The sequence below is a fragment of the Scleropages formosus genome, chromosome 12 (assembly GCF_900964775.1).
Source record: "Scleropages formosus chromosome 12, fSclFor1.1, whole genome shotgun sequence".
Classification (NCBI taxonomy): Eukaryota; Metazoa; Chordata; class Actinopteri; order Osteoglossiformes; family Osteoglossidae; genus Scleropages; species Scleropages formosus.
In genome coordinates, this window is record NC_041817.1 from 9855217 (window position 1) to 9875566 (window position 20350).

Genomic DNA, 20350 nt, shown 5'->3' on the forward strand with positions numbered 1-20350 from the left:
TCTCCTGGAAACGCTACAGCTCTCCACCTGTATGACCGTATCACACACAGAATGCTCACAGACACCGCAAGGAGTGCCTTCAAAGGGTGTCACCACATTGCATCAAGTCTCACATGAGGTTGTCTACAGTGCAAAGGTCTTACCTCAGAGAGTCAAAGGAGTCATTTCAGTCCAGCTGGAGTTCCTGACTCAAAGGCTGGTCTGAAACAGAAAAAAGAGAAAAAAAAAACACATGATGTATATAGACAGACATTGCGCGAAATCACTTGTCCCAAGCAGGTTCGTGGCGAACCAGAGCCTAACCTGGCAACACAGGGCGTGAGGGGACACACCCAGGACGGGACGCCAGTCCGTTGGATGGCACCCCAGGCGGGACTCGAAACCCATACCCACCCAAGAGCAGGACCCGGTCAAGCCTGCTGCGCCACCGTTCCCCCCATTATAACATATATATATTTGACATATCTATCCGAATGGGAGAGATGATGCAATCTTTCAAACTGTACATGTTATAAAGCCAACATTGCAGGCAGACAAGACGTACTGTACACGTTCACAGTACGATATATAACTGATATTGCTGTCTCTACTGCAGTTGATCACACTGAAGAGGTATAGGAAAGCATCAAAGCGTCACGTCCGTGACCTCGCACACGACCCCCACGCCCGCCACCGATTGTAGAGGACAGGTATAAAGGAGCCGTGCTGACGAGCGCTCGCAGAACCTCGTATTGAGTAACCGCATCTCCAGCGCGTTTCCGTGACCGGTGCTCTCCTCCATCCCTCTCCGCCGTTCTTGACTCCTTGCTACGTGACCTTTGCTGTGCTTTGCTTCTCGACCGCATCTCTCGTCTCATCCTACCGAATCGCGTCTGCGAATCGCCTGACCCACACCCGTCCCCGACAACGGCTTTGCTCGCTCCTTCGGTTGTGTCTGCAATAAACACACCCGCACTTGGGTTCAGCAACAACAACGTCTTGCCTTCGCCTCTCCCAAGATGACACAAGGTCTATAAGAATATACAGGGCTGCTGGAAAGCATGTGGACCCTATTGGGATGGTCATAATTCTAGTATAAAATATTCAACGCATGAAATCCAAATCTTGAAATAAACTCATAAAATGAAAAAACGATTATGATGCGCACACCTGATTCTACTTACCTACTTGGTTTAATGGGTGCAACTTGGGGTTCCCTTATTTTTGCACCTGCTACTAGACACAATTTCATCTAAAGCAACATATCACGTCACATGAGAAAGATGGCTTCTCATTAAATAATGATTTCGTAGGACACAAGGGGTTCGCACACTTTCACGCAGTGCTGCATGAGCTGACCTTTCCCCACAGCACTCGCACAATCCGTTTGCCTTCAGTCCATTTGCAGGGGATACTGATGCGGCCTCAGCTTTACATCTTTACACTGAGATGCTGCTACATTTCTAGTTGGAAATAAAGCATAAAGAAAAAAGAAAACTGCTCTTTTTGACGTAAGCACCTGCTAAAGGGAACATCGTGTGCAGGATGCGGAGACTGCGAGCTCCCCTTTCCCTCCGAGACAACATCGATCCACAGAGGCTTCCTTACGACGGTGCGTTCTCAATAATTCATACGCCAACGCAATGGCCCTTTCTTTCATTGAGAACATGACTTTGTTCCTTCTGCCACTGGTGCAGGGATGGGAGTGGATTTAAAAATGTATCTTTCCGACTGTTCGCGTGCTGCGTTCTGCGCTGAATTGCTCATGCTGAAACGAAATACCTCGGCGTGCTTGACGACAGCGTCCAAAAATACTAGCAAAGACACTTCCGTTACACAACTGGTATTCTTCACGTATACTTTTGTTTGCTTAGCAGATGCATGCATCCAAAGTGCTGTTTAAGGGTGCACCATTTCACAAAGAGAGGGGTGCAGTGGCACAGCGGCACAGCAGGTTTGATCGGGTCCTTCTCTCCGGGGGGGTCTGGGGTTCGAGTCCTGCTTGGGGGTGCCTTGTGATGGACTGGCGTCCTGTCCGGGGTGTGTCCCCCTCCCCCTCCGGTCTTGCACCCTGTGCTGCTGGTTTGGGATGAGTGGTTTTGGTCAATGTGTGTGTGCATTTCACACACACTCCTTCCTCATTCATTTTGGGGGTGTGAAGGGGTTACAAACTGGACCTGGCTGTGGATGTAAAGTTGGGAAATGGAAATATACAATTATCTCTTCTATTCTACCCTTGTAAGATGCGCATCAAGCAAATCCCATCAGTAAATGTTCAGTGGTATAGATGTGAGAAAGGTTTATAATGCAAGTTACATCAGGTTAATACAACTGGAAGCCAAGCAGAGCACTTCTTACACAGGACAGCAGTTCAGCGCAGATATATGATCGTAATATACCAATGAAAGGTATTTTTTGATCTGAATCCTTCAATGTTCATAATGTGCTGCCTTATGTTAGTGAAACACCAAAAACACACATACTGTGTACAAAGCTCCACATTCTCCAGGAAAACAACACATCTATATTGGAGTTTAAAAAAACATATGAGAGAAATATTAAACCAACCCCTGCCTATGTCAGATTGCTTTGCCATCACAAATAAAGTATCGCTTACGGTAAAGTCCCAGACTCAGCAACCCACCTCAATGTCTCTTCCATCACTGATGCCCTTCAAGATGTGAGAATTTCTTCAAATGTTATTTTATTAAAGATTTATTTTAATGTCAAGTCAAATCAAGTCAAAGTCAAATCAGCCAGTTGTGCTCGCATCAGAAACATTTGTGCCTGTTAGGACTGATATTGAAAATTTTTGCACAGCTCATCATTTGTTGCATTAAAACAAGTGAAAAAACAAAGGCTGCATAAATACACAATTAAAAGGAATAATAAATGGCCACCATATGCTGGCAAACAGGCAATACTTATATGAATTTTCTTATTCCAGGATCACCGCTGCCTTAATTGTTTGCGTTTCCACTATGTGGGCATCTAAGAGATTGACTGCATTTCTAGCTGTGTGACATGTGTGTTCATGACGGGCTGTGCCTAAACACACCATGCCTGAACACCGAATCTCAAGGCTTTCCTGAGACGCACATCGAAAAGAGCCCCGCACCTCTGCAACCAACTTCATACGCAAATGCTGAGGTGGATGACTCACGATGGGTTATTTTGAGAGCGGATGTGGGATCAAAGGCAACATCATGCAGACATGCACACAAACACATGGATACACATGCACAACTATGAAAAAACGCCCCTAGACGCAACGCACTCTTCCTGGAGCTTTGACGAAGAAATCAGATGGCTCAACAGATGCCTTAAAGTGGCATCGAAATTGACCAAAGAGCAGGACAGAAAGATACAGCAGGAGGAACGTCTGAGCCCGTAGTCAAACTCTCTCTCTTTGCTTTGCTTTCGGCTCGGCTCAGTATTAATCATAATATGTAGAAATTAAAAAAATTGTCATAACCACAAAAAATCCTCCGCACCGAGCCACCGTGGCAATGGTACACGTGCCTTTGTGCCACCACCTATAAGGACACATCCCCAAGAATGGCTGCCAAGAAATACCTAGTTATGTCAGAACTGATTTCTCCTCTTAAGGTTATTATTTATTCATATCGCTGACAATTTTCTCCAAAGTGACTTACAGTGTTAACCCACCTACCGTGAGTTACCCTCATACAGGTAGGAAATTTTTACTGAAGGATACCACAGGGGGCAGGTAACACAGTGGTTGGAGCTGCTGCCTTTTGGACCCAAGGGTTGCAGGTTTGAATCCCACCTCCAGAGGTAATACCCTTGAGCAAGGTCCATACCATAAAGCTGCTCTAGTACAATTACCCAGCGGTATAAATGGATAAATAGCTAAGTATCTTAACATTGGAGAAAAGTGTCAGGTAAATGCATGTAAGTGAATGACTCAGGGTGAAGACCTCACTTAGGAAAACGACAGCAGGGTCTCACATTTGATCTGTGCCCTTCGAGCTCATGACGGTGACTCTGTACCATCCATTCCGTGTCAAAACACAAGAAGTTTGTCCCGTTCTCTCAGTGAGACCATAGAGAGGTAATGAAGGCGTGGGACATTTTGCAGTACCCAAGACAATGTCATCAGAATTCATTACAGATATAATATTGATGACACCCAGTATGTTCTTGCAAAGGACTGCAAGAACTTCACCATGAGTCTGTGAATTTTTCATAAGATACGAATGCCCAAGAGTAATTCATATGACAGAATAAGCACTTTCATTACCTCAACACTTATTAGCTAACTGTAAATTATTTTTGAGATTTTAACATTATGCCGTAGCAGTTCATTAGTTCACTGCCCAGTTCTTAATTAGTGAAACACACTATTTAGTGTATTATCCGTTAACACGCAACATATGCAGTCAGAGTTTATGGCATTTCGTCAAAAGTAAAATAGTTATAATTTAAAAAATAAAAGTTGCTTTCATTCGATAACAGCGATGCGAAATCTAAATGATAACACCCTATATGCAACTGCAGGAGACATGAGGAACTGTTTATGGCTGCACAATGTACAATGTAAAAATATCTTTCACTTGACCGCAAAAGCAGAGGCAGTTTTAAATGAAACCCAAAGGCAGTGTTTGCTCTGTGTGTATTATATACATCTATGGAGTGCACAGATACCCCCCACTCACAATAAACAAAAACATTTCAAAAAACAGCAGTCTTCAGTTTCTGTCATGCCTTTGAGCAGCTCTAGTTAAGGCCGGTCTCCCAGACATACAAAGTGAGCACATTAAGCACCACACACACACACACACACACACACACACACACACTAGCTGAAACCACTTATCCCAAGCGGGGTCGCAGCGAGCCAGAGCCTAACCCGGCAACACAGGGCGTAAGGCTGGAGGGGGAGGGGACACGCCCAGGACAGGACGCCAGTCCATCACAAGGCACCCCAAGCAGGACTCAAACCCCAGGTCCAGCAGAGGGCAGGACCCGGCCAAACCCGCTGCACCACCGTGCCCCCCTTATATTATGCAACTGTCTTGCATAATTATACTTCCAGCAAGTTCTGGATGAGTCTCTCAGTCTTTCAGAACATGAATATGATGCCGTGGCTATAAAAAGCTCCAGTCATAAACAGCACTCATGTCACCATGGGTATAACCTTCTCTAATAATGTCACAGCGTGCAGAGCAAACGGGCCATTTCGAGTCAAACATTAAAGTCAAACATTTCCGTTGGGCCACAGTCCTTAATTTATGAACTTATGCCTTATGCACCAAGCAACAGTCCTCCAGGTCAACCCTGCGAATATCACCGGCACTCCCAGTAATTCCCAGCGTTCCCAGACAAGCCGTCACCACTGTCTCTGCAGCGATCTGATGTTGCTGTGGCTTCAGCTTCTTTGGTGCTATTTTGTGTTTAACACACCAGTACAGCACATTGGAAAAATGCTGACAGTTGTAAGAAAAGCTGAACAATTACCAGAGAAACGAAGGACGAAATAATTAAGCGGAACAAGGTGAGAAAAAAAAAAAAAAAACGTACTCATTGCCTGCGCTTCTAACACGAATTGTTCCGCTGTCAGAATTAATTATTACCATGCTACCCCTATTTTTAAAATTGTTTGCAAATGATGAGTACATTTTGACTTAGCAACAGATCTTAACTTCCAAATTGCAAGTTAAGCAAGTAGTACTGCCAGTACAGGCTGTTGCACTTAACAATCATCTGAAAAATGTTAAGCAAGTTATTGCTCTTCCAATGTAGTATGAATTTGCCTTATTTGTGCAACAGGGTTTCATTGCTTGCTTATACAATCACGGGGGTGCGGTGGTGCAGTGGGTTGGACCACAGTCCTGCTCCTGGGTGGGTCTGGGGTTTGAGTCCTGCTTGGGGTGCCTTGTGATGGACTGGCGTCCTGTCCTGGGTGTGTCCTCTGGCCTTATGCCCTGTGTTACCGGGTAGGCTCCGGTTCCCTATGACCCTGTATGGGACAAGTGGTTCAGAAAGTGTGTGTGTGTGTATATATTTTTCTTTGAGGGGGGCACGGTGGTGCAGCAGGTTTGGCCTCTGCCTGCTCTCTCTTGGGTCTGGGGTTTGAGCCTGCTTTGGGTGCCCTGTGATGGACTGGCGTCCCATCCTGGGTGTGTCCCCTCCCCCTCCAGCCTTGTGCCCTGTGTTAGGCTCCGGCTTGCCGCAACCCCACTCGGGACAAGTGGTTTCAGACTCTGTGTGTGTGTGTGTATTTTTCTGTGGTAGAGGACAAGAAAGCAGCAATGAATATGCAAATGACAAGGCGAATTTCAGGGTACATGCAGTTACACTAGTCAACAGCGCGGCGATGTAGAGTCTGGTTTTGCAATTCCTGTTCATTTCCAAATTGATGTTAATCCCCCGTGAAGTGAGTGAAAGTAAAATCATGCAGCGTGAACTCACTGTGCATCAACATATAAAGCTGTATTATATTGGTTAAGGAAGGAAAAGTTTGGCAACTCAACAGTCAACAGCAAAATGCCAGTACCTCATAAACCCAATGAATCCTGCTCTTCGAACCGAACTGTAACGAACATTAAAAATTGATTCTCTATGCTTAATGAATAGAAGAAGGAGCTCCTTGGCATCTGAAATGTTAAAGATGCTGAAAGCAGGAGACAGACAAATGACCAAGGCACAGAGCTGTCGATCCTGCCGCATCGACGGAAAGCAAAAGATGACACAAGCACAATAGTGTAGTATTCGTCCTTGGGATAGTCTTTCCATTAATGCTCCGAAGAATCAATGCCTAACTAGGCTCAAGTGTCCTGCAGAATTGCTCATCTCCGTGTAGAACAACTGAGAAGCCCTTAGTGTCCCTCTTCCTTGGAGGAAGACATCGAAATTGTGCTAGAAGCAGGGAAATGTACTCAACACTGCAGTGGCTGACAGTTGAAAAATTAAGGACTTGTGTTCATACCCTGGATGTGGAAGCCACTGCAAATCTGAAACCTTTAGAGACTGAGCTTCAGGAATTTCACTGCTTCTCAGTGTCACTGCAGCTTAAATCTGAGATATTAGGGGCTCTTGGCTATTATGGCATCGTGTCTCCCGCGGAGGACTCTGCTTTCCGTTTACATTGAAATTTATTCATGCAACAGACGCTTTTCTCCAAACGGACGTACAGTTCAGATTAAACAGAAGTGCGTGTCATAACATAAGAAGAGCTATAGATGTAGGGAGGTGATTTTCAAAGCGCAGTCAGTTTGTCCAATACCACCTTTTTGCTAGTGCACATTACACAGGTAGCTTTGAGTTCACAGGAAACACAACGGTGAATGTGACAATGTGGTGAAAATGTATGGAAGTTGAGGTGAACTAGGGAACTGGGTGCAAAAGAGCTGAAGCAAAAGACATGAGTTTTGAGACCCTTCATGAATGCTGAGAGGGATTCAGCAGTTCTGAGGGAGAGAGAGAGAGTTAATTCCATAATACTGGAGCCAAAACCCAGATATGTATGAGTGACCCAGTGTAAGCAATGTATCTAGCAGTGTAAGTCACCTTGGTGAAGATGGTGTGCGGGCTGATAACACTACATAGAGTTCATTGGAAGTTACTTTGGAGAAAAGTGTGTACTAAATAAATAAACATAAATACAAATGTAAATGACAGACTTTTGATTTTGGGCCCTTTGTCAATGGGATCTTCAAGTGGCCAGAGGTGGGGGAGCATAATATTCTTTCTGGTGTGTAGGGAGTGATTATGTCCTATCGGACTTGGGGCTTAACCTTTGACCACCTTGCAGGCTGTAACAAGAGTCTTCTCTCGTACTTGATGTGGGCAGCCAGGGGAATCCAGTAGAGAGATTCAAAGGCTTTCAGGACACAATGGCTTTAAATTTCATCGGACAAAGAGCTCGCTCAAAGATGAGTTATTGTACAGAGAATCATACACAAAGTCAGTTACTGTAAATGAGAAATTTGTATATTGAGACTTTGTATGAAGTCTTAGTGTGTACAGAGACACACGGAGACTCTGCACACAGGTACGAACTTAGGGTCCCTGTGAGGCGAACGGAATCTTACTGAGAGACGTCCACCCAGCAACTGCACTGCGTGCCCTGCATTTGCTGATAATATTACAGTATGACAAGCACAAAGGCTTATTCACTCTGCTATCTTACCGCAGAAAAATTCCAATTAATTTTGAGCTATTAGGAGACTCAAGGATTCACCAAATACAGTAAACCTGCTATCACGGCTGTAATAGTCTTACTAGATTTTTTGTAGATGCTATTCATAATAATGCACCCGGAACATTAAAAACATTCCCCAGAGGCTGTAAATAAGAAATGAACTAGTTAATATCACAAGATGAAATTTCAGGAAAAATTTCACCACCAGATATAATTACTACTTGAAATGCTTTTTTTTTTTTTTTTAGCTACAAAGGCATCTAATATGAGAGTTAGTGTGAGACTGGAGCTTAAATTGGACCAGTGATAGATGAAAAGCTCAGCTTCCATTCCCAACACTAAATTTTACATGAGTTTCAATTTGTTCTTGGAAGAAATGACTCCACAACCCACCCACCTGCGCCACTCTAATAATCTTCTAAGCCCTTTCCTGCTCTCCTGGGGCTTTTTCATTACATACTGGTGGTTCTATCAATCCAAACTACTATTTGGGCCTTTCCATGAAGTCATCGCACGTTAATGACCGCTCTTAATAGCCGAGGGCTTGACCCCTCTCCTCAGAGGACGCTGACGTGATACAAACCAACCGTGACCGTACGCATTTCTAATTTACTCACTGAGCCCTAATCTTGCTGTCCTGCAGCTTGACAAAGCAATACACGGATGGCTGGGTCACGTGCGCACAGTTCAGCAGGAGGACAAGCCAGTTTTCATGACGTGGCATGTGGGGACACCTGCGCTCTTGTTCGCACGCTGAAAAGAGCCTGCCTTCGCTCCTAGTTGGGTCAGGATCCAACATTCTTCACCAGCTCCCGCATATCCACTATAACCAAGCACATCTTTCTGTAAGACAAATTCCAAAATCATCTTAAACATCCCATGGAACATGGATTTCAGATCAACAAATGTTGCAACGGCTTGAGGACAGTAGCGAGGGCATCCCGAGAAGGATAACTTCACTTGATCTCACAGGATTTCTCGTTGGCGCTCTCATTGTGCAAACGGTGCCAGGAGATAAATGTGGCTGTTGTGAACACTCGAGATCTGAACTTTTCTCCTCTTCTAAAGCGAATGTCAGGGCGAGCCACTCACTGGTGATCTGTGTGAGGACCAACGCTCACGCCCTCTGCCCATCTCTCTGTTACATTGTCCGTTGAAATGGGCCTCCGAAAGAGCGCTGGGGATTAAATCAGTCCTGCGTTGAGCTGTCCATTGTGTTTTCTCCAGAGCTGCACATTACATAGATTTATTGGATGCCAGTAGGGGGTTATGCTTGGTGTTTTCCCTCCAAGTCAATTGTCAGTAGCTTGCACTCTTTTTGGGATTCTGCTGACTGCCCTTTACAGCACCAACACTAAACAAGCCAGCCTTAAGTGCAAAGGCAGATAAATGACATTTATGGTTGTGCTTCATCGTCTCATTTTGTTTCGAGGGGGCTCCTGCATCCAAGGGAATAATTATTAACGCTCATTGAACAGTAGTCCACATGAACATGAAAATTTGCATCCTTTTTCTACCACAATTCCAGACAAGCGGCAACAACACACAATGCAGGAAAAGCCAAAAATGATGCAAAGAGCAAAAAGCTAAACTATTAGTCTCACCCAGGGCTGTGTCCTCAGGAAATGGTCCAACCTCAGGTGTTACGCTTAGAGCAACCTCCCGTCTTTACTCGTCTGTCATTCAGATGTAATCTTTGTATAAAGTGGAAAACGTTCTCATTGCACTTTTGAAACATTCATTTCACACCATCTAGCCACAGAAACCTATATATATATATATATATCCATTTAGCCTTTCTAAAGGTTCCTGATATCTGAGGAAGGAGTTGTGTCTCCGAGTCTCAGCCAGTCCTTCGCACCGAGTCACGTTCTCACCTGCGTTTCATCGCCCTTCATCCCAGCATCAAAACGAAAAACTCTCCGATAAAACAGTCTGCAGCTTTCCAACCGTGAATGCTGTTACAGTTACCAAGTGCACGGATTCTACAACAATTTATGAGAATAACTGAACTGCCTTTTAATTCCAACCTGTGAGAAAACCCTGGAATGCACTGACGAGCTTGCATCATGGCTGTTCGTGATACTCTCGCTCTAACCCTCCGTCCCGGTGAAGGACTTGCCAGCTAGACCTCTTACTGCTTTCTAAGCCAAACGAAGCTCCTCATAAAGCCCATCATGTCGTCAGGAAAATGCAACGCAATAAATTCCCACGGTGAAAGCAACCACAGCGGATCTCTTCAGGGACGACGCCTTGCCATGCGTGACTGAGTGATGATGGGGACTTCGGCTCCATCGGTGGACACATGTAATTAAAATCTCAGTCGGATCAAAGGCGCAGTCCTAATCACAGCGACGTCGGTGAAGTCATTGCCACTCATGCCAAGTAGGATAAAGCCACTGGAGACAGTTCAATTATGACTTGGCAGCTGCCCAGCAGACAGAATAAGTAAATTAACTTAAAAACTACTTAGACATTGGTATATACAAAAATGTAGTCGAGGTTAATTGTCTGTAAAAAGGCTCTTGGAAATACAACAGACCCTTCAGTCGTGCACATTTCATTTTGATTTCCATGGTTCACAACTGACAACCGAGGTGTGCTTTTTAGAAACGTCACGTCCGGAGGTCAAAGGGACATGGACGTGGCATTTGCCCAAATGCGGACAAAAAGGGTGATGTTCTCAAAAGCAGAGCGAATATACTTATGTGCACCGCGTAAACAAAGAAAGAAAGTGCCGCAGTGAGACGAGGAGCATGGAGCATCTCGTAATGTTAACGCACAATTTTCTACAGCAAAACGTGACATTTAATGGAATTCAAAAGCGGTTTAGCACTTGGTGTCCAAACTGCAGGTTGACAGATCAAAAAAATAGCAAAAATGGACCAATGAGGCATGGACGAGAGTGCTGAAAATCATAAGAGGAAACGGAACAAGAAAATGTATGTGGGAGATGTCAAACTGTGGTGTCAAGTTGAAGCTTATCAACAAAGACGAATGGACACTTCACACAACATTTCTAACAATGGCCTCAAAAATTACTGCACAGTTCAATGTCTGATCTGTGGTCCAATTCCTTATAACAGCTGTACATCACGAACTCCACAAAACTCGTATTTATGGTAGAGCTATAATTTGGAAACCACTGGTAGACAAAGCAGTGTGCAGAAACACATAACGTGGATTGATGAGCACAAACCTGGACTCCTGATCAATGGGAAAAAGTAACACAATCGATTGATCCCTCTTTTACTGTTTTTCCTATACAAGTTTTTGTTTCGGGAAGGAAAGGGATAACCTTCCGCCTACACCGTGTGCTGAAAACGATTGAAAAATTGTCGTGAATCTGCTATGGTGCAGTCTTCAGGGAATCATTGAGTCTAATGAGATTCCCCAGCACTCATAATGAATTCGTCTGATATTCCAAGCAGATTATGCTTGCATATACACTGCTAAACAGATTCATCAACGTTTGCACGAAACTAAATGCCCTGCAAAGCATCAGTATTCGCCAGTTCGGAAGAAACACCGCTGAAGCTTTCGAGGAAAATTGTGGGGTGCGGAGTGCAGGGTACACTTCCACCTCCTTCTTCCCTGAGCGAACTGAGACTTTCCTATTGAAGAATGATGTATTATTCCACTATGCATGGTTCAGGACTTGCATTAACACATTTGAGCAAAGACAAAGTGCAGGGCCTGCAGGTATGTTGGTGCTAATGAATTATGTTCCTCTCATTTGAATATTTGGGAAAATTAAATAGAATAAACCGATAGAGGTGCAAGAAATGATTAATTAATCTAAAATATGTAACTGATTAAATCCTGAGGACAAAAACATATGTAATTGCTGTAATCACTAATGGAAATCATATTTTTTTTTTTATTTCATGTAGAAAAAAATAAATATTCCCTTTAGTAATTCACCAGGACTGCAATTCTATGACTATCAGAAATAACAGGAAGTCCTCAGCTGACACTTTTATTTTAACATGATTTGAATCACACCATTCATTTGATGAAAAGGTCAAAGTTTATTAATCACAAGCGGAGCTCTAAGGAAAACGAGAAAACACAGGGGTACTCCAGGACCAAGGCACAAAACTACCGATCAACATGCAACATGAACAAGTTATTGAAAGGACAGAATTAGACAGACAAATGTACAAGTTAATGGGCATTAAAAGGCCACTGCAATGGAGAAATAGGACTCCACACATGTAGCTGTGAAGAACAGGTTAGTCAGCCTGTCAAGTCCATGTGTACCTCATTGTGGCGCTTTGCAACTGTATAAATCGGTAAATCACCCCAAGCACCTTAGTACTGGGGGGCACAGTGGTGCAGCGGGTTTATCTGGGTCTTGCTGTCTGCTGAGTCTGAGGTTCGAGTCCTGCTTGGGGTTCCTTGTGACGGACTGGCGTCCTGTCCTGGGTGTGTCCCCCCCTCCAGCCTTGTGCCCTGTGTGCTGCCGGGCTCGGCTCTGGTTTGCCACGATCTCGCTCGGGATAAGTGGTTTCAGACAATGCGTGTGTGTGTGTGTGTGTGTGTGTGCCTTATCATTGTAAGTAACTTTGGAGAAAAGTGTCTGCTGAGTGAATAAATGTACTTTCATTTCTTTTCATATGGCGTGTTCATATTTCACTGCATTAAGCAAGATGGACTTTTAGAGGATATTTATATTAACCATACTTTACATCTTCCATTACCATAAAATACTTCAGCCAGGGCTGTATAAACAGGCTTTGAAAAGCTCAAAGTGTGAAAAGTTTGGGAGGTTCAGACTAAGGAAGAGAGAATAGCAGAGGACACGTTTATCAGCGCTGGCACTGGCCGGCCACACGCACAAACGAAAGTGTCTCCAAGTATCTGCTTCCCACCAGGCAGGGTCCACCTCGCAGGGGCGGTGAAAGAGCTCCAACAGTCAGACAAATTACGCTACACATACTCAATGAACTCCATTTGGGTGAAACCATAAATTTAAAATACAAATATTTATTATTCTCAAATGCGCTGTTTCTATTTTAACAGACCTGCACCTGCTTTGCCGTAGAAAGAAGTGAATTTACGAACTGCAATTACAACACTGGACTCCCGGAGGAAGAAATATCAGTTGATATAACAATGCATATCAGGTTGCTGCTCAGCATTAAATCTTAATGTCAGAACTCACTGCATGTCTTGCTTTCAACACCAATACCCCCCACACCCCCACCCCCACTTCTAGTTGACCAAAATGCACTTATCTCGGCACCACAAGACCAGCCGACGCCCTATCAACCCGCCATGGCTGTCACCATGGCAACGCTCATCTGATTGGCTCCTCCAGGCACCGCCAATGAATATATTACCTTGTTAGGCCTTTTTCTCCCAAAAGAAGTGCACATGTGCAGGGCTGGCCATGCACCCGTGTTTCAGAAAAAACCTTAAGTTACATTGCAAAACTGCATACTGTTAAATTATTCATTATAAAGGCTGCATGAGAAGGACCCTCGCCCCAACCGTGCCCTGTCCCAGCAGGCACTGCACCAGGCTGCTTCATCTGAGAGGCCAGTGCCCTCATCCCTCAGCACGCATCAGCGCAAATACACGTTCACAGACAATTAAGTCCACATTTCAGCAAAGTCGTGTTTTTAGTTCACAAATGTCTGATTTCACATTCCCAGCCTGTTTCTCCCAGTGACACCCAGCTGCCCTCCTCTCTGAACCCCTGCTGGGCCCCATCTGTGCCTCCCGCTACAGCTTTGTCCCACCATTCCTCCACACGCCTCGCACAACAGCCTCCTGTCCTGGCCAGGCTGCATAGACACTGGGGGGGTTCTCACACTAGCTGGGAAAAGCAAGTGCCGACAAGCTGTGCAGGTTAGTACCGTGCTGCTTCAATTGATACGGTTCTCTGTTACCACGGACTCGTGTGAAGTGGATACTTAAAAACACAGTACTGACATTGTTACAGTGGTACCACTGATGCTCGCTCTTTCACTGCACTTTCCTGGCTGATTCAAATATAGTTGTTTCCAGAAAAGAGGATTAATAAAGGACAAGCCGGCAACGTCCTGAAACACGAGCGCTGAGGTCGTGACCTTACACTTTCTGTACCTTATGAACAAATTATTGACCCTCTTGGGAACACCATACGGGAAGTAAAATTGGCTCACAGTGAAAATCTGAAAAGAACAATAACATTTTTGGAATACGGAACAAGCGTGACATTGGCAATGAAAAAATCAAGTATGGAAGAAATTTAATCCTACAGTCAAATACAGCGGGACAAATAAAACCACACTGTCACATATGGTCTACAAGTAAATAACTCAGATCAAAGACAAACAACCCAGGACTATTCAGAAAATCAAGTGCCTCAATTTTCTTTTTTGGGTATTCAGATCTAAAGTCCGGCTTCAGATTTAACACAACAACCAAGCGGGAGAAGCTGGTGCATAGTGTAGTGCTTAGAGCTGCTGCCTTTGGACCCAAAGGTTGCATGTTTGAGTCTCACCTTCTTCTGTAGCACTGTTGAGCAAGGTACTTGTGCTAAAGTTGCTCCAGTAAAATTTATCCTGGTATGTATATAAATGGGTAAATAATTGTAAGTTGCTTTGGAGAGAAGCATCAGCTAAATGAACATAAACTGATTTTCTGGTCATTACCACCGTACAGGTAAACACTTACCATAGCATTAGAGAGTTTAACTCCGTATTAGGCAACCACAGTGAATCTAGCACACCTGGCGCCATCCCGACATCTTAAAGTGTCTCTGCAAAATGAACCGCTTGAGCTTCTGAACAAAGGCCATCATTATCGTAAACCAATATGCCATCAGACAGCACTCAGAATTTCGCTGCTTCCCAGATCACTTATCCACAGAGTGGCGTGATGTGTCTAGCAAGCGACACTACCCATACCGTCACGTGATCCGATTCACTTGCATCTTGAATGCGCCAACTGTGCGAAAAAACTAAATCAGTCGTTGATTTTGATTAGTTTCAGGCAAAGAACAAATTCGAGAAACGGGCAGCGATCGCCACAAAAGGTCACACCTTGGTGTCAACATAGCTGAAGGAACTTCTAGGGAATCTATGAAAACCTTGACAGATACCATCTCATGATGAACTGCCGCAGTCATTTAGGAGGGCCATGCTGACTGGATAGGAGGCGGATGATCAGATTTAGGGTCAATAGCTTCGGCAAGCAGGAAATCTGCTTCTTCTTCAGCTTATACCCATGAGCTCGAGACACAGGTTGTAATCCCACCCTTGGATTTCCCTACATCTGCTAAACTGAAACACATGCAAACACTCACGTGCAGTGTTTATATTCTACATGCATTATTCACTTACGTTAATTTACAAATCTACCCTTCCCGTTTCACCTGATGCTGTGAACAACACCGATAAGCTAATGTGAGAAAGCATTGTTTGTGTCGGTCTGACTTAATTAGAAACTCATGTGTTTCCCTTAATCCTTCTTACAATCATTCTCTCTTAAGAGGCTCAAGGAAACCAAGGGCCAGTTTCCCAGCTTAAGAAGGTGGCAAGAAACTTGAACGGTTTCTGTTTTTCTCCAGGAACTTTGCCAGGACAGCAGTCAGTTAGTACTTGAAAAGAGTATCTAAAGTGAATATAGTTATGTTTATGTGCTGATTCAATGCCATAGCAACAAATTATACCTTTATAGAAAATCATTAGCAAAAACAGGAAAAGCAATTTCTAAAAAAGCTGCTTCAACACTGTAGGAGCTGTGGCTAAAGAAAACAAGTAGGTAGAGGTTTCCGGAAAAAATGACACATTCAGGAAAATGACACATAATGTAGTCATCGTATTGCTTGCCTCATCCTAATCTAATGTGAACTGCAGCCCCCCCATCTTCAGCAGCCTGCTTTTGCTATCAGAGCTGGAACTACACGGAGATTTCATACAGTTTAGATTATCAGATCTGAAACTGTACCCCAATCAGAAGGTTCGGTCTCTCAACATAGCATGTTATTTAGGCAAAATTATCAAAAGAAAAATTACATACCTATCCTTAACATTACGGCTCATTTATTCCATGTGAGGGGTCTGAATTATAACAGTTTAAATGAAAAAAACTGGCTCTTGGATGAAAAGTTACCTGAAATTTAGAATACCGGAATAAAACTGGACAAGGACAATACCAGCAGCATATTTTATAATTGTTTTAATAAAAAATATTATTTCTATCTGGTGTTTTCGTGTTTTTGTTCATTTATTATCCTTAAAGACTTGTCCTAATGCAGGGTCACAGCGGTCCAGAGACTGTCCCTGAAGCACGAGGCATAAGGAAGGGTACATCGTGGACAGCAACATGTTCATAATTTGGCTCATGGATGTTTATGATTTAAAGTTCACAAGGTCACTGCCTTTGTCTTTCATTCTCCAAAGCACACGGACACTTCTTTAGAGGCACTGTGCAGCATTACTAAAGAACGTTTGATGTTACATGAACTTCATTTGACTGTGGCATTAATGCTCTGAATTACCCTGAATTACACCAGTAAAAGCAGCATGGACAGTAGTCAGTACAGTATTGGCTATTCCACATTAACTAAGTGAAGTATAAGGGTTAAAATGATCACAAAATTCATGTTTGTACAACAAAAATTGTACACAAACCTCTCCCTGTGTGAATATTACTTGCTGCAGTTTTGAATATATTTCGTGCCCTAACATCCTGTCTATTTATAACGGCCCGCTGTTAACCCTCCATCTATATGTGCTTTATTCATTAGGTATCCTCCGGTAAAGCCAGAAGAGAAAGGCCACACAGAATGAAATCTATGTCCAATTTATCATATGACGTCTTGCCTACAGATCTGCTGACACAGTAGGAATGGCTTCATCTGGACCTTGCGATGAATTCCGTCGTCACGACCACACCTGCACCTCAACCAGAAGCACCTGGCTCTAGTTATAATTAGAGCAACCGGCTATAAAGAGCACCACTCCACCACCGCCCAGTTGCAGACTCTCATCTGAGACAACTGTCCCCTCCGTGCTCTTGAATCTACCTCGTTCTATGTCCTTTTCGTCTTTGCTCCCTAGCCCAGCTTCACGTCTCCCTGATCACAACTGCTTGCTTCCTCCCTGGACCCCGACCTTGGATCCTCGCTCCAGCCCTGTCTGCCTATCGACCGAACATTTGCCCGTCCCCGACCGCAAGAACCAGCCTAGTCCTTTGCTTCTGAATAAACGATCTTGCACTTGGGTCCAACCTCCTCCGTGTCCTCTATTTGCTTTGACATCCGTCTTCATTATTATCCTTGCAATGCCAAGACGTTAATGAATTAAATGTGTTACTTGCAGCCACAAGGTTTCAGATCCGTTTTTTGGCAAAAACCTCAAGAAAGCCACTGATACCAAACTGTACAAATTGGTGAAACATTTTATCTTGTTATTATTATTATCATACACACATTGACTGAAAACACTTGTCCCATTATTATTATTATTATTGTACAACAAAGTTATCATAGAGGCAATCCTAATTCCAAATAAATTTATCCAGTTACACAATTTCACAGTAAGGAACAGAGCATATTTGGTTACATCAGGTCCAGCAGCACTGATGTCACCACAAATGGCATGTGGGCAGAAGCCACTACGCAACAGAAGATCTTTTTCCCAAACACTTTCCTTTCCGCATATGTGAAAGTGCAGAGTTGTTTAATGTTATTCTAACCCAAGAAGGTTGACAAAGGCAGAGGAGGCTTTCCTATAGGAAGCAGCACATTCTACAAGAATTTCCTGGCTCCTTGTTCCACAACATAGGAAAGCTCAGTTTTTTCCAAAGAGCTTTAACAGGGTTTCTCCGCACCCACATGACAGTAATGTTACCGTTACCCAACTGAACAGGGTGCAACGCTGTCACAGTCTCCAAGGACCACTTTGAAGGATATCTGTCAGGAGTACACACACAAAGCAGTCAAAGAGATCACAAGATGGGGCTAAAGGGACAGAGTTGACACACGACACACATATGCACATATCGGACTGCAAGAAATGAGGAGGTAATTAAAAGGTTTGCAAAAAACGAACCTTCTCACAACAGCAACGGGAGGAAAAAGCAGGTGTGTAACAAGGATTTTGGAAAATGACTCCGTTTTGGCCCTGGTCTTGCAAGGAGAGAAGGAAAAGGGGGAAGGGGCAGGAGGCCAACACAACAGTTGGGTAACATCTCGCAGTGTAGGTACGGACTGCAGGGATCGAGACACACTTCTTTGGCACACCAGAGACTGGAAGGGATGGACGAAAACGATTGAGAACCTCCACATCAGGGAGGTCACCAGAATGGATGGCATGGGAAGACCATACAATCAGAATAAAAAAGCAGACAGGCGTATCAAGGAAGTTTGTGCTACAATGCATGTGCCTCAAACCCCACAGCTGATGGGGGTTTAAAAGTTGCCAGAGAATGGTACCTGGTCAGGTGTGTGAGAGAATGATCTGGAACTGTCCAGAGTGTCTTTCACACCTGTTTACATCACAAACGTAAGGCCTTCCTCCAGGTCAACCTGAGTTGGACTTCTCCAAGATTTAATAGCTGGTTTAAATCATTTAATAAATGTGCCCGAAATCACGAAGACGAAGTGGCTTGTTTGCAGCCACCCGCGCTGAGCGCGAGCCCGTGCGCCCTAACTGTGGATGAGAACGAGGCCGCGGACCACGCGCGTCCTTCCCACGCCGCGCCGCGCGTCCCCGAGCACACACACCTCCCACGCAGGGCAACCGAGGAAAAAAGAAACACTTCCAAGCACTGCGGCATTTTCATAGAAATGCCGTTACATAAAACTCTGGTGTGAGCGAGCGCTCCGAGTCCGACTGCACATCATCGTCATCGGAGCGGAGGCCCATTCGGCGGGGACCTTTGGCTCCACACGTCCAGGATGATCATGTCCACATGATGATGTCCACATGTCCTGAACGCAAGATCTGGAGCCTCTCCGAAGACACAGTGAGAACACACCATCGTTCGCGAGTTTAGGCTAAGACTCTAAGAGAGGGCACAATAAAATTATCAAGTGGATATTAATAAACATCAATCAATCAATGCATGATTGACGCCATTCTCCTCCGCACTATTTATTCCTGCTCGTATCGTCCCAGCAAATATTCGCCAAAATAAATACGCATCCATTGCTGCATAAATATTATAAAAAGGAATACATCGACGATCGAATCGATGATCGATTTTCAAAATCAGTAGCAACAAACCAGAGCAGAGCTCCACGACCACCTTGCAGTCGTCCCGGTCGCGGGGGGGGGGGGGGGGGCTGTGGAGCGAGCTGTCCGTCCACCCCCCGTGTCAGTCAACCCCTGTCCCCGTGTCCTCCGTGTCCCTCCACCCCTACTGGCTGTTATGTAAAAGCCCGGCGTCGCCCCGCAGCGCCCCGCCTCCGTTCACTGCCCACCTGTCCGCGGTGCACTTCGGCAAAAGCGCCGAATAGGTGACGCGCGCACGGCACGATGTCAGCCGTGGACGCGCCTGGCTGTGGTGGAGGAGCTGCGGGACGCGCAGCATCACCGAGCGCCACAAAGGATCAGGACGCTCTACCATTACATGCAGCAAAACGAGGGAATGTGTCTCCGCGCTGCCGGCTCCATTTCAGCTCTCTCTCTGTCTGTCACACCAGTCGACTTCGCGTCATAACAACAATAATAATACTATAATAATTTAATGGTGATGTTAATAATAACCGCGTGTCACCTCAATCAATGAAGCTGTCCTCCCTCGTCCGCCAAAAACCGCGCTCTTCTCCGCCGGGACACTAATCCACGCCGAGCCGTAATTCTCCGTGCGGGAGGATGTCTGGATGCGCGGCTCCTGCGCGCGACTCCTGCGCGCGCCTCTCGTGCGGGTCTGACGTGCGGAGCCGCGCGCCTGTCGCTGTTTATCTGCTCTATCTGGAGCGCGCGGGGCGAGCGGAGCGCGGCTGCTATCTCCTGATAGCACCACGCTGCCTCTCTCTCTCTGTGTGTGTGTGTGTGTGTGTGTGAGAGAGAGAGAGAGAGAGAGAGAGAAAGCGCAGTTCACTGTCTCTCTGTCTCCATGGTGTCCCTCACACCGCTCTCACCCTCTGTTCCTCCTAATAGCGGGTTATTTGGAACTATTTTTATCTTAATAAGAAACACACAGTCCGGGGAGCCGCTCTTCGCTGCTCTTCCAACAAACATTTCCCATATTCAATACATT

General features: G+C 44.9%; 1 protein-coding gene across 2 annotated transcripts in view; it reads right to left on the reverse strand.

The window, feature by feature from the left end:
* Window positions 1-20111, reverse strand: part of LOC108929445 (dematin-like) — a 36280-nt gene extending 16169 nt beyond the window's left edge. For both annotated transcript variants that reach the window (XM_018743960.1, XM_018743959.1), the window contains exons 1-2: window positions 19865-20111; window positions 144-201 (exon numbers count right to left, since the gene is read on the reverse strand). The gene's annotated coding sequence lies outside the window, so the exon portion shown is untranslated. The remainder of the gene's footprint in view (window positions 1-143; window positions 202-19864) is intronic.
* Between the last annotated feature and the right edge of the window lie 239 nt (window positions 20112-20350).